Here is a 15,582-nt window from a genome sequence, read left to right as displayed (position 1 = left end):
CACTTGCACTCATAGTCAACACTCACACTCATAGTCAACACTCACGCTCATAGTCAAGCAGAAGTTTATTGCTTTCTAGTATCAATTTTCTGCAGAAAGTCTTCTCATCTCTACAATAGGATAATCTTGAGGAAATTTTAATCAGTGGAAGTCTCCAGAATCATTTCTAGTGAAACAGAATGCGGCAAAAATGATTTCATGTCCCACTTCTACATTCACTTGAATCCCTTGCCCTCCCTTCACCAATCCTCTAACATACCTGGATCCTTAGCTACTGTCTCCTCCCTCTATATCTTCCCGGTCTCCTTGTTATGCTTCACAGGTGAGCAGGTCTGGGTGTTCAGTGAGCCCTGCACATGAGAAAGAGTTTAAACAGAAAGCACCTGTTCTAACAAAGTACTGTGCTCAGTAGATAAAGAGAAAAGAGCTGAAGACTCTACAGTGACCCTGCAAGTATCAGGCAATGCTAGAATACTGAAAACATTTTCAGTTAACATAACTTGAACCACACTTCCATTCACAGCTCAGTCAACTCTCGGGTGCAGAAATGGAACTGAATGATTGGAACGAGAATACTATACACCAGTGATGAACTTATCATGGACTAAAAACGATGGAAGCCTTTTACTCACAAAGGAACTCACACAGAGAAGAGAAAACATTTCCTGAAATCTGTCTCGGTTCCTGTGAGGATTTTGCCTTACTCAGTAGAATGTGAGACTCATCCACACAAATTTCACATACCTGCAGTCTAATTTGCCAAGAACCCTAAGGAGGAGCAAGGAAGACAGCAAGAAAACTATTCTCAACCACAGAAATCAGAGTTCTAATTCTGCAACATGCAGTCTGTACAGAGACCTCTGAGCAGAGACCAGGCATGGCCCCTCCTCCTGGGAGAAGTCCACAGTCACACCACTGATTGTCAACAGACCACAAAATAAAAGACAACAGTTTGAACATTCCTGCTGGTGCACAACTTTAATGTGAGCACTGAGGAGACAGAGGTGGGTGGAAATCTGTGAATTCCAGTCCAGCCTGTTCTATATGATGACTTCTACATAATAATTTGGTCATGTATCCATGGGCAAAATGTTTTTTTTTTTTTGAACCAAGAAAAACAAGAGGATTGCAGAGATTGTTTTTTCTGATGTAGATGAGTTATCATAACTATTCACAAGACACTTTCTAATATTATCCTATATCATAATACCTTTTAATTTTGTTTTGGCTTTTTCTCCCCCTCCTCCCAACAGGGTTTCTCTGTGTAGCCCTGGCTATCCTTAAACTCACTTTTTGTAGACCAGGCTGGTAAAGAACTCCAAGATCTACCTGCCTCTGCCTCAGGAGTGCTAGAATTAAAGGTGTGCGCCACCACCACAAACTGGTTTATAATGCCCTGTCTAACTGTGAAAATACTGTGAGCTGATTCCCTCAAAGAGCATACTGTGATTTCCAGGCTCTAATTACAGCATTAAAAACTCAGCAGAAGGGCTGGAGAGATGGCTCAGCAGGTAAGAGCACTGACTGCTCTTCCAGAGTTCAATTTCCAGCAACCACATGGTGGCTTATAACCATCTGTAATGGGATCCAATGGCCTCTTCTGGTATGTCTGAAGACTGCAACAGTGTACTCACATATATAGAATAAATAAATCTTAAAAAAAAAAAAAAAAAACTCAGCAAAAATGTTGAGGTCCAATAGTTGCCCCACAAACCACACAATCAAATCTTTATCTCTGTAAGACAGGGATGGTTTTTTGAAGGTACAACCTAAGACTCATAAACCAGGTCAGCAGCTAAGACTTCAGGGGCTGTGCAACTACACTGAATATTTTTTCCTGTCAGCTTATAAAAGGAGGAAAAAAAAAAAAAAACAGAAAGCACGATGAGATCACAAGCAGGTGCAGGAAGGGCTCTGCTCTGACTCAAGCCATTTTAGACTAACAGTTCATGTTGACCTTTAATTTGATAGGTCCTACGTAAGGCTTTGTGGAATTTCTTAAGATTAACAAACCTCAAAGCGAACATAACAGGATTACCTGATCAGCATGACCTTGCTCTGAGTCAAGTTATTGTTCTGCGTCAGTGACTGGCAGGCTTGTTAAAGCAACAATCTGAAATAGCTGGCATGCATGGAACAAAATGGCTACAGCTATTCTGAGATGGGGCAGACCTCAACAAGAAGACACATTTTTTTTTTCTTTTTCTTATCTGGTTTTCCTTCCTTGATTGTTTGCTTTCTTCCTTTCTTCTTTCCTTCCTTCATTATTTCTTCTTTCCTCCTCTTTTTTTTTTTTTTTTTCTGTAGTTATTTTTATTGTTTTGTTTTTTGAGACAGGGTCTCACCATGTAGCTCTGGCTGTTCTGGGACTCACTATCTAGATCAGACTCAGTGAGACCCACCTGCCTTTGCTCCTGAGTGCTGAGATGAAAACGTGAGTGTCACCAAGCCTGGCAGCACTTTTTTCACAATGCTATATTTACATCGCAGATTGCATACGTTTCAGATGGTAAATTAATGGCGGATAGAAAGTTTACTTTTAAAAGTTAATTTTTACATCCATACCAGTAAAACTCACAACAAATAGTACACTCAAATTCAGTTAAGTTTGGAGGAGTTCCTTTCGTGACTAAAGGCTCATGGGGAATCCACCACATGCCACTTTCTTGAATAGGGAAGTGGTAGAACACGGACGTTTGTATGGATGATTGTAAATTTCAATAGCTTTGTACTGTCCATCATAGCAAAGAGAGCTGCGTTTTCAAATATTAACAGATAAATTCAAATATTCTACTAGATCAGCCAGAAGATCAATAAAAAGAAATAGTATTATTCCAGTTAACATTACTGAAAATTTATCGACGAGGGTCTGACATTCACAGCACAATTTTGAGAGTCGTTATCCTTATGAACAGAGGGGAAATTGATCCCGCTCTGCTCCCCTCCCCCCTCCCGCCCGTTCCCCAGTCTCGCCTAAGCTCCTCTGACCTGGGAAGTTCCAAGGCCTCCCCCCGACCCCCAACTCACACACTTCCTCTCCCCCATCCCCCGCTGCTGCCTCTGCCAGCTGCTAAACTCTCCCAGGATGCTCCCAAGGCACCTGCGGTATAGGTAAGTTTTCCGGTCCTTCGAGCCCCGCCGTTTCCTCCATACTCAGGTCTCCACCACGCGATTCCACACTGTGCAGCCGCTCTACCTCTCAACCCCAACCCCAGCTCAGTCGGGTAAGGGATTCTTGACACTCCTGACTTTGACTTTTTAGTCCCACTTCCCAAGCTAACACACCTTGCTTCCTAGCTTCCCTGGCCTCAGTCCTCTAATCCCACCCACACTACACCCTTCCTCTACACCCAGCCAATGTACCACATCCTTCCATCCTCTATTTCTGGGTGAGTGGCCCCGCCCAGCGGACATCGGCCCCTCCCACTCCGTCTCAGGCTTCTTTCCACACAGCTCCTGACCTCTGGTTGCTCTACACAGTCTCCCCACACTCTTGCGGCCAGCCTAGACCAGAACTATATCTGGTGGGATCCTGCGCCCCGATATCTGACCCCCATAGTGAATTCTGAATCCTTCAGATGCAAAATAGGCAGCCAAGATCTCCTATCAGCCTCTCCACCACATACTGCATACCAAACAGCAGGCTAAATTCGGATGCCAGAGTCCCATCCCTAAAACACAAACATGAGAAACCAAAACCAAATACTTCAATTTTGATTTGGAGAAAGACTTTTCAGGAACGTGGATTTGTGTGTGTGTGTGTGGGGGGGGGGGTTGTCTCAAGAACTCAGTGGTCAGTGTTGGGATCCAGCAGTAGCCCTACAAGCCACACACACCCTGATCTCAGTCAAACAAGGACAGATAATTGAATGCATACCCTAATACTGATCAGAATTTGGAGACTGAACTACAACCACAAACACTTCTCAGGACCGGTTTAAGAATTTAAAAAATCACAATGCGCTCATATGCAGGTGCAGGAAGTGCTGACCTGCTTTTTTCTCTGACCAAACTATTTTGGCTAGCTAGACAGAACAGTTCTAACTGACCTTTATTCTGATTGGTCCTAAGTGGAGCATACAGTTTTCAAAGTTCTTAAGATTAACCAACTTCAGAACACATAGAAGATAACAGGGTATGTGGTCAGAACGACCCTGATCTGAGTCAAATTATTTTTCTGTGTCAACGACTAACAGGCATATTACAGAAACAATGTGAAATAGCTGGCAGGCATGGAACAAAATGGCTACAGCTATGTTACAGGGACAGACCTCAACAGTCAGCCCAGGACTGAATTCATACTGCATTGGACTGCTGTCACCACTAGATGGCGGACGTGTCATTTTAGTAACTCAGAAACAAGTTTATCCTCATGATTCCAAAAGTGCTTTGAGATAAAACCTAGAAAACTCTCTCTCTCTCTCTCTCTCTCTCTCTCTCTCTCTCTCTCTCTCTTTCCTAATACAATGGTGAACGCAGAGAATCTTGCCCATCCCAGATGTAGAAAATAAGTAAGGTTTGTGGTTCCAACCCTAGAAAAGTCAATTTTACAATCCAATGTCTAGCTCTGGGAACATGGAGGAAGAAGAGGTGGTTAGGAAATAAGAAGAGAGAGAGGGGGAAGGGCTAAGAATTCCAAGTCTAGAATTCTCTAGATTCCATACAACTACTGTAATCAGTAACCAACAGCAGCTGTCCTTGCCTGCACTGCCCCCACACAAGACCATGGTCAATCTAGAAAAGTGAAAAGGTTCACTTTACCTCTCAGACACTGGCAATGGATAGACTGTAGAAGACTCACTGCCTTTAGTTGTCATCCTGTGCTGAGCACATCAGGCTCCTGCACATAGCTCCAAACCCACAGTCTCACAAATGGCTCTGGTTCATCTTAGTGGGTGCCAGGCAATATGAATAGAGATGAACACAGTAGAGTGACTGTTGGAACTGTGGACCAGGATAGTGGAGAGGTAGGAGTGAGAATGGGCAGTATTTGAAGTGGGCACAGAAACACAGAATGCTGTGATATATATGCATTCTATCTGTGTGTGTGTATGTGTGAAATAACTAATAATAAAAATTCGGGGCATTCATTCATTCATTCATTCATGGTAGACAAGATTTCTCTGTGTGAACCTGTGCTTAAAGGCCCATGATAACATGCCTAGATCAATTAAAAAAAAAATCAGTGCGTAATTTCTTTTTAGTTGTACCAGTATATGGTGGATTTATTTATTTATTTATTTATTTACAGTTTTGAGGCCCAAGCTGGCCTTGAACTCACTAAGATCAGCCTTCCCTGAGTCAGGAATGCTAGGATTAAAGCATGCTCCAACATGTCAGGTTTATTGATTATCTGGCTTAGTATGGGATAAGAGAGTCAGGAAGTCTTGATTTTTTTGTATATGTGTTAAGAAGTATTAAATAGTAGTCTATTTGCTGCTCTTCAAAGTCCTGAGAGAATCCTGTCAATTTGGTCCTGGGCTTTGTTTTGAAGATGTCATTTTATAATTGATTCAGTCATATTGCTCCTTTTAGTCTTGTTTATAATATTTATTTCATGTCATTTATATTTGTATGTTATATGTGCCTGGAAACTCATACACCTCAACTAGAATATCCTCTCTAGTACAATAGATGTCTTCAGTGTCAGTAGACAGAAGATCCACTTGTTAACTCATTTCTATCAAGTAAATTGTGCCTTTACCTTGGGTAACTATCAGGACCTTATGAGATGAGCAGTGGTGGTGAATGCCTTTAATCCAGGCACTCAGGAGGCAAAGGAAGGCAGATCTCTGTGAGTTCAAGGACAGCCTGGCCTACAGAGTAAGTTCCAGATCAGCCAAAGTTAGACAACAAAACCCTGTCTCTACAAACCAACCAACCAACCAAGACATAAGAAGTAGGTATGAGTAATTGGGCTTCAGCCTGTTTCCCTGGTGAGGGATTTCATTGTCTTGTTCCTAGAGTTGCTATCTTACGACTTAGTGTCTCATGACTTATGACATAGGTGGGACTTATGGCCTATTGCTGAAGCTGGTGCCTCGGCCTTTTTTGAAATCAGGCCTGGCCCTTAAATGGAGACAAACGGGGTCTATGGTGCCTTTTTATAATATATTATAATCTGGCTAGAACTGCCTTATTTCACTGGTGAAGAAATAAGCTATCAGATGGTTCCCAATGCAGGAGATGTTGAGTCCCCAATACCATGCAGGGGATTTTTCCTGGCCACATGGGGACCACTTTTGTCCCTCTCTCCTTCTCCACTAGAAGCATCATTTCTTCGGACTCCTTGAGTTCCCATCCTGAGCAAGGGTCCAGGAGACTCCGCGATTTCTCTGCTGAGTTGGGGTAGCACCAGAGTTAGCCATGTGAAGAAAGACCAGGTGTTTGTTTTGGGGGAACCTCTGATACAGAGGTTACCACCCACAAACACACTTTTCGATTGATCCCAGACTATCAATTGGGAAGGCAATTGTAGAGTGTTGGGATCTCTGGCAAATGCTGGGAAGATGGGTGCCATGGGATCTAAAACAAAAATTTGTTCAAATTTGTCTGAACTCTCTTGTTCTCCCAGGGAGAGCTGGGTTCCCTACTCTCCCTTCACTGAGCTGAGCACAGGGTTCCAGGTGCCTCCCTCTCCTTACCCTCCCTCCCCCCTCCCCTCCCTCCTGATGCAGCAGCAATGGTGATTGCCATAGTGATGGTGATTGATCAGGCTGCTCATTTTAAATTACCCCCTTAAACCAACAGGAGTAAAGTAGACATGCTGGGTAAGAAGCACTTGACTTTGGGATAATAAGGGTCGAATTATGGCTTCACCACCATCTTTCTTACTCCCTAGCTACTTCCTAGCAACAGTTGATCAAAGATTAGTCTGATTTTTCAGAGGTACTTTCAGACCCTTTGGGATTGTTCATGGTCTTGCTTCAGAGCACCCACCTGCCAGCTTACAATACACATTCAGTTAGATACTTGCCAGGCTGGACGCCCCTCACTTACTCCCATTCCTTATAAAACCTTGTCCTGCTGAGAGTTCCAGTCTGCTCTGCCTTCCTTTCATGTCCTGCATTGTCAGGGTTGGGTTGGAGGAGAGCCCAAATCGAAACTTGAGATAAAGAGGCCCATCAGAAACAGCTCCTTGGTGGCCATTTGAGGTTCCTGAACTCTTCCTCGCACAACATTTTGGTGCATTGGCCTGGAACTCCAAGGCCACCAGACCCCAACTCTGAAGGATCTCAACAGTGGTTATCTCTGAGTCTGTGAGTATCTGTCCATGTGTGCTTGTGTGATACTGTAATAATTCTGTTCTAAATAATTCTGTAATTCTGTTTTGAAGAGACCTAAAAATCTGTATTTCCTGGCAAGAAACAGCAAAAGAAGATGTAGAATCCGGCTGCGGTGGTCACCCTGGTACATCCTAGCCACGGGGGCTTAGGCGACGTTCCAAAGACCCTTGGGTACGGAGTGCTCCTGGTGTTAATCTCAATGAAGGACTGAGCGGACCTGTCGTCCTGTTAGTTTTAGCTGCTGGCTAGCTGTCTGTTCTGTGTGTGTCACTTTAAGGAACCTTGAGGGACTGACACTGCTGCGATTTGAAGACCCACCCACCCTCTCGACTTAACTCTTTCTTTTCCAGACTGACCCAGTGCTTTACGGAGCCTGAGAGTCCCGGGCCTTGGTGCTAGTGTCCCGCAGCAGCGGCGGGAAGTCGCGCGGGGCTGAGCCCACCTCTGGCGGGAGGCGATGGGGCCTCGCCGGGGCGGGGCTCAGTCACTCCGCTGGGGGAGCCTACGGGCCACCGCGGCGCCCTGGGCGAGCACCCGATAGGCAGCGGAATAAACCTGGGACCCGAGTGGCGCGGCTCCGCTTTGCGCAGGCAGAGGAGTTACTCGGTGCCAGCCAAAAAGACGCTGTGGTGCGCCCGGGCTCCTCGGGGATCCAAACCCCCTCCTTAGCGTGGGGCTCTCCCTGCGGGCCGCGGGGCACAAGGAATCTGACCCGACCCCTCGATTAGCCGCGCCTCACCCAGGCGCGTTTCCCTCCCCTTCTGCCGAGCGGCGCACACAGGGTCTACGGCCTCTAGACTGGTCTAAGATTGGGGCCTCCCGGGGCCCTAACCTAGATCTCCGTAAGTGAGGACAGGAGTTCCCAGCGGGCAGGACTTCAAGCTCGGACAAACTGGGCAGGAGAGGCGGATGTCTCACTTACCAGATCGTAGAATGGACTCCTGGTCACTCATTATGCTCAGTAAATGGCTACCCTCCCTGCCAGAAGTGCTCTCTCCCGATCTGAACAGCTGTAGTCTCTAAGTTGTAAAGAGAGGGTCTTCACTGACCCATCCTGCCACACTCAGCCCCTTGAGAAGCAACAACCACCTGGGCAGTCACCTTCCCAGAGCTAAAATAAAACAATATACTATGTTAAGATGGCAGGCAACCCAGGAGGGCTTCAGACTAAATTTTTCCAGGCTCTGCCTCTCCGTGCCCTCTGCCCAAAGATTAAAATAAAGACTGACCTTTAGAGCCTGAGTCTGTCATCCTGTCTTTGTGTCTTTCCTTGTTGATAATAGAGCTTAACATTCTGTCTTGCCAAAACCTAAAAGGTAAAGTCTCTTCAACAGTTTATAAATGACCTCCTGATAACAGCAGAAACCAAACGAAACTGTCTAAAAGAGACCCGGGACCTCTTGGAGGTCCTGGAAAATTTAGATTAGACACTAAGAAGGCCCTACTCTGCCAACCATAGGTGGCCTCCCTAAAACCAGGGGAGTCGGGATTATAAAAAGAGAAAGAGATATAAGAAGATGTTCTGGTGGGGTGTGGGGGAAGAGGGTGCCTCAGTGGGCCCATGCTGAGGGACCCAAAACACACCGGTACAGTATAGAATAGGGTTTATTTAGGGTGTGGAGAGGAGAGTTAAGATAGTAGTAGAGGCAGAGAGAAGGAGAGAGTACAGACATAGAGGCAGGCCATGGCCACTTAGAGAGAGGGGGAAGGGAATGGGGAGAGAAGAGGAGCAAGAACGAAGAAGAGAGAAGCAAGAGTGTAAGAGAGAGAGGAGAGGCAGAGCAGCCCCCTTTATAGTGGGCCAAGCCTACCTAGCTGTTGCCAGGTAACTGTGGGGAGGAGCATACCAGGCTGATGCCCGGAACTGTGGAAGTTTAGACAGAATACCAACACCGGGGATTCATATTCAGAAAAGGTCTGAAGTGATTTTCCAGGGCAAGAAATAAAATTTTTTTCTACACCAGTTTTGAGGTTGTCAAAAGTGACTAAGCCCTTCCATCTCTTCATGGAGGAGAGATTCTGAGAAAAGGAAAGGACTATTGTCTCAGAATCTGGGACCTAGCACCAGCCAGTGGCCTACCTGTCAAAGACGTTAGACCCAGTTGCCAGAAGCTGGCCCCCCTGTTTACACATCATCAAAGCAATGGCCTCCAGGTTAAGGATGCTGACACACTGACAGTGGACCAAAGCCTGACCATCACCAATGCCTCGTCTTAAACTGCCTGCCCCAACCTTATAGGCCCCAATTATCCTAAGCCCAGCTATCCTGCTGTCTGCTCATCTGGCCACTGCATGACTACTCAAACATTTTGGCCCACATCCATGAGACCAGACCAGATCTTCAGACAGCTTCATTCAGGATGGACAGAGATATGTGGGGGCAGTGATGATCTCAAACACCGAGCCACTCCCAGCAAGAATGTCAGCCCAGAAAGCTAATCAAGGTGTTAGATCTGAGAAAAGACAAGAGGCACAGATAACCAGTGTGCCTTTGCTACCACTCAGGTCCATGGGGCTACTTATAGAGAGATAGGCCTTCTGACAACAGAAGGAAGGACTATAAAAAAAATAAAGTCCTCTCCCTCCTAAGGACTCTATGGGGGCATAAAATGCTGGCCATCATTCACTACTTGAGACACCAGAAAAGACTAAGCTTCAGAGGGCAACAATAGGGCAGATCAAGCAGCCCATCATGATGCCCTAGAAATTGAACCTCTCTTGCCCATGACTTCCCTGGATCTGGGGATCGTATACTCCCTGATCATCTTATATATTCAAAGGATAACATAATCTGGGCTAGGAATTTGCCCATGCCTCAACCTTGTGACAAATAGTGGAGAATAGCAGATTACAAACCCATTGTGACAGAAGAAATGGTGCTACATACTTCAGAAGATTCACTGCTCTTCCTACATGGACGTCCAGAGAATATAGGATTTGCTAATATCAGGATTAGAGATGCCAACTCAAAGATAGCTAATATTGTCAAGAATAAAGCCCGCCAGCTAACTAATGTAGTGACTAATGAGAAGAACCCCAGTAATATGTTCAGAGGAACAAAGCCCAGTCTATCGAGTAACATTGTGGTGATTTCCATGTCTTTGTGGTTAATAGAGGGTCCCCCCAGGCTATTTTACATCATCAACAGTAGACTGGCTGTTAACGGCGGCTATATTATTTTAGTTTAGAATATGAGTTAATACTTCCCAATTTTTTTCAGTAGTATGAAGTGAATTTCCACATCCCCTTAGAGATTTTTCTTGACAAGGCTGATCTTGAACTCTAAGATGCACTTACTTCTGTCTCCAGGGTGCTGGGAGTAAAGGCATATACCACCAAACCCAGAACACTAGGAGACTTCTATGTTGTGTGTGAGCATTCCTGTGATGTTACATGCACAGCTCATATATTGCTTTACAGTTTCTTACCTTGTTGCTACCTGTGAGGTTTGACTCTAGTATGAAGATTTTTGAAGGTGAATGAAAGACAAGACTTAGAAGTTTTTTGTATGTTTTCTCTCATGATGAATTTGCTTTCATGTAAGAAATTTCAGCATTAGGTAAAGGCTTTGTCAAATTCAATGCCTTTGGAGAGTGTAATTTCCAATCAAGAGCAAGTCATAGAGCCTATATATGGTATAACCTTATACGGTTTCTCAGAAATATGAACTTTGTGATGGACAGCACAATTAGAGGTCTTGGCCACATTTTTAATGTTAGTACATTTTATCCTTATTATTATTTTTTTGAGACAACGTAGATGTAGTTCTTGTTGTCCTTGAATTATGTCTATCATGATGGCCTCAGATTCACAGAGATCTTCTTGCCTTTGTCTCCTGAGTGTTGGGATGAAATGGTGTGCACAACCTTGCCTGGAATTAAGATTTTTTTTTTTAAAATTTATTTATTTATTATATTTAAGTACACTGTAGCTGTCTTCAGACACTCCGGAAGAGGGCGTCAGATCTTGTTACAGATGGTTGTGAGCCACCATGTGGTTGCTGGGATTTGAACTCTGGACCTTCGGAAGAGCAATCGGGTGCTCTTACCCACTGAGCCATCTCACCAGCCCGGAATTAAGAATTTTATTATGAATTTCTGTATGAAAAATGAAATGTTTATATTGCTGCTTTTCCCAGGGAATAGAGAGATAGCTTAGTAGGTAAAAGCAAGGAGCTGATCTTTTAGAGGACTGGGGATCTATCCACACAGGCACTCACAACTGTCTTTAACTCTAGCTTTCTGGGATCTATTGTCAGCTTCTGACCTCCACGGGCATCAGGCATACATGTAGTATACAGTGATACAATCATAAAAGCATTCCCCTCCCACACACAAAGATAAAAAGATAGAAAGCTTTTTACAGAATCACATTTGAAAAATTTATTTTGACATAAACTGCTTTTTTTCCCTAAGATTTAAAATTTCAGTAAATGCTTTCACAAGTATCTCATCCTTAGGTTTCTATTATGAATACTGTTGAGATTTGTAAGCAGAGAGAATACCAGATAAATGCTATGTCACATTATTTACAATGGTATGTTTCTCTCCAGGATGAACTCTCAGATGTCTTCTAAGATTTGAAAGTTCCATAAAGGATTAGTCACTGTCTTGGCATTTGTATGATGTCTTCCCAGTATGAATTTTCTGATGTGCTCTAAGAGTTGAGTGCTTAGTAAAAGATTTGCCATATTCCACAGATCTGTATGGTCTCTTTCTAGTATGAACTCTCTGATGTGTTTTAAGATGTGAGGCCTAGGTAGGAATTTGTCACATTCCATACATTTGTAAGGTTTCTCTCCAGTATGAAGTCTTTCATGTGTTTTCAGACTTGATAGACTTGACCACTGAGTAAAGGATTTATCACAAGCATTGCACTTGTAGGGTTTCTGTCCAGTATGAATTCTCTGGTGGAAAGCGAAGCTTGGGGGGTTACTGAAGCATTTTCTGCATTGTTCCACACTGATGTGGTATCTGTCCGATGAAGACTGTTTGTTGCATGAGACTGTATGTAGAGATGAAATCATCATCACACTCTCTTTACCTGTGCTCTTTCTCTTCAGTGTGTAGCATCTCTGATCTTGAGGAATGTTGGAAGACAAAGTTAAAGATTTCTCACAGTCTTTAGATTCACAAGGTTCTTCTCCAGTGTGCTTGCTTTTATGTCTATGTGGGTTTGAAGAGTCAACAGAGACATCCTACATTACAGCATCTGTAGTTATAAGAGGTTTCTGTAGTATCACTTCTATTATAAAGTGCACAGCTGGAAGGGTTCATGAAACATTTCACTAAGCTCATTACACCGACAAGACTCCTTTTCAGTCTTTACATGTTGAGGAACATGTAAACATCATGTGTACAGTTCTTTGAAAACCAAATCAGATTAATAGGGTTTGTTCCAAAATTAAACATTTGATAAATGGTTGTCTCCATAGGTTCTTTCTTACAATAAGTCAACCATCAACTACTTAGATGTGTTTCTTTTACTCTAATCTTATGTATTCCCACGACAATGGCCTGACAGCCTTCAAAGGTCTGTGATTTACAATAGCTATCCCATCATTGTAGAAAATGTATTAATAGCTCGAGATGGACCAATTAATTGAGGAGCTAGTAACTGGTTTTGGGGTGGAGCTCAATGGCTGATTGTACTTAGAATACATGTTTCTATTCAGAAACTGGTGACAAATTTAATGAAATCCCAGGTTCACAGTGTTTCTACTCAATAATACACAGTAACAAAGATTACTGTCCAAGAAACCTAAATCTTTCTAATACTTACTTAAAAGCATCAATGCATTTGTCTGTTTGGTTTTTTTTTTTCTTTTAAAAACACACTATATTATTGAAAAGTATTGGAAGGAAAGCAAGTATTTTTCAGACATCAGAGACTTTCGAATATAGAGCCTAGATCATTTGAGAGAGCGCTGTCAGGTGCAGCGATTGCTTATTTCTTTCCTATACTGTCTGAATTACATACATTGCCACATATCTTTATTTTCCTTATATGATTATTTTTCAAGCTTACTCTGTATAATAATTCTTGAGATTATTTTCCAGAAGGGTGTTGGTGTATTCCCCACTAGGAAGAAAATGAAGGATGTAATATTAAGTCATGCATGCAAAGTAAATTATGAGGCTGGAGAGATGGCTCAGTAGTTAAGAGCACTGACTTCTCTTCCAAAGGTCCTGAGTTCAATTCTCAGCAACTACATGGTGACTTACAACCATCTGTAATGGGATATGATGCCTTCTTATATGTCTGAAGACAGCTATAATGTACTCATATACATAATGAAGAAAGGAAGGTAATTACAGAATGTTACTTCATGGCTTCATGTCAAACTCATAATTTTGTAAATTATTCCAATCTGATATCATCATAATCAAGGAAAATTCCATTTTGTACTAGTATTAAGTTGATAATTCAGGTGCAATAAGGCACAATATCTTCAACTTGTTACAACAGGCAGGATACACCCTGGAGGCACAATATTAAGCTAAATGATTGGGAATCATTTCAGGTGGAATTCAATGTAGCAAACATATTTTCAGCTCTTGGTTTCTCCTTCACCTGAAACCTTTACTGTTGTCCCACTCATTCACTAGCTCACCCTCGCTGTGAGCCAGATGAGGCTACTCTCTCTCCTCTCTACATTCCATGGTAAACTGAATTGGTCCAGACAGGTAACCAGGTCTACCTTGTATATAAAAATCCACATATATTCTGTGACCCATGCAATGATTTTTTTAGAAAGAATACAGGTGTCCAACACAACACTATGCTCAGTACATGAAGACAACACAAAGTAGAGACATCTAGGAATGATTTCCCAATTCATTTCCTGTCAGAATCTTAAGCTTTCTTGGGTAGTCTTTTCAGTGTTTATATGGTGAATTTTTCTTCTCACAATTAAAATCAGGTAATTACAATTATGGACATGGAGCTGTAAAACATGGGGTTAAATATTATATGATAGTATGTTTCTTAATGCATTGTGAAAACCAAATGAAGGTTGCATGACGCCTCTAGAATGGGAAATGGAATGAATAAATCATATACCATTTAAAAGCTCTTTTTTACTATTAAACTTTCCCAGTCTCATGTTGTTTCCAAACAGCTTAATAGAGTTTACTACCATAAAATCAATATATAGAAAAAAGATGGAAGTTCTACAAGCAAAATTTTCTTACCAACAGAGACCAGGTCGCTGTAATTCTCCAACCTCACATCAACGTACAAAGCCCTTTGGGCAGAGTCCAGTCATTCCCACTCCTCCTGGGGGAAATCCACAGCCACATCCCCAAATGTCATCAGACCCTAAAACAAACAAAAAAATGTAATTCGATTATGTGTTATGGGGCAGTACTTTCCCGGATATAAAGAGATAGGATGTTGATGATTGAAGACAGTTACTCAAAAAGATGAATTCTAATATAGTCACAGTCTACAGTGTATGTTCTAACTCTGTAAAAGCAGATGACACAATAGTCTCACAAGCACATCCATGAAAACACACACACACATTTAAGGACTGGACACTGTTTTATATCTGTCATGGATGCTGTATTTATGTCTCACAGGATCTCAGTGTTCATGCCTCAGAAATCAAATTTGTGACAAGGAAATGTGCTTTGAAATGCTGTACCTGAAGATCATGCTGACTCTGAATCAATCCTGTCTGTTCTTCATCCTTATATGTCTATTCTACCAAGCTCAGTTGGGATGTTTAAACTCTAGGTCAAATTCGTACCATGGAATAGAGAAGGGGTAGATATGAAAGGCAGAATTTGTGATTGAATTTATACGCAGTTTCGTTTTTTCCCACAGTATCAAGGAACATAACAACACAGCATACTGTAAATTTAACATTAACATATAAGATCAAGTAGTACATGAAATCAATTTTATGAGAATATTGGGCCACTTCCAAGCAGACAAACAATCTACATCAGCCACATTTGGTATAATCCAAAGTTTTCCAAAATATAGGCATAAACCAACTTAGACAAATAATAATTTCATAAGTTTTGAAGAATATTTCATTCCCAAAGAGCTATAGAAATTGAGGGAAGCCCCAAAACACATCAAGTAATGTTTAGGTTACAGTAATTGTGAATGCATTGAGTAGTGAGACAGATTTCCTGGGAGTAAATGAATATCCTAATATAGCCACAAATTGTGTGAGAATTATACTGACTTCTCAGTGATTTTTAAATATAGCTCAGAAAAGTGTCTCAGGAGAAAATTTGAGCTATTGTGTCTGAATTTTATAGTTCATAATGTGTTCTTTTTG

At 42.4% G+C, this 15,582-nt stretch overlaps 1 protein-coding gene and 1 pseudogene across 1 annotated transcript in view; both read right to left on the bottom strand.

The window, feature by feature from the left end:
• LOC110338026 (zinc finger protein 54-like) overlaps positions 1 to 3,332 on the bottom strand; it is an 18,651-nt gene extending 15,319 nt beyond the window's left edge. The window contains exons 1-2 of the mRNA XM_021221187.2: positions 3,101 to 3,332; positions 260 to 350 (exon numbers count right to left, since the gene is read on the bottom strand). The gene's annotated coding sequence lies outside the window, so the exon portion shown is untranslated. The remainder of the gene's footprint in view (positions 1 to 259; positions 351 to 3,100) is intronic.
• Positions 3,333 to 11,800: 8,468 nt separating this feature from the next.
• Positions 11,801 to 14,519, bottom strand: LOC115062768 (annotated as a pseudogene).
• Between the last annotated feature and the right edge of the window lie 1,063 nt (positions 14,520 to 15,582).

The sequence above is a fragment of the Mus pahari genome, chromosome 21, assembly GCF_900095145.1.
Source record: "Mus pahari chromosome 21, PAHARI_EIJ_v1.1, whole genome shotgun sequence".
Classification (NCBI taxonomy): domain Eukaryota; kingdom Metazoa; phylum Chordata; class Mammalia; order Rodentia; family Muridae; genus Mus; species Mus pahari.
This window is presented reverse-complemented; position numbering and strand designations above follow the sequence as displayed.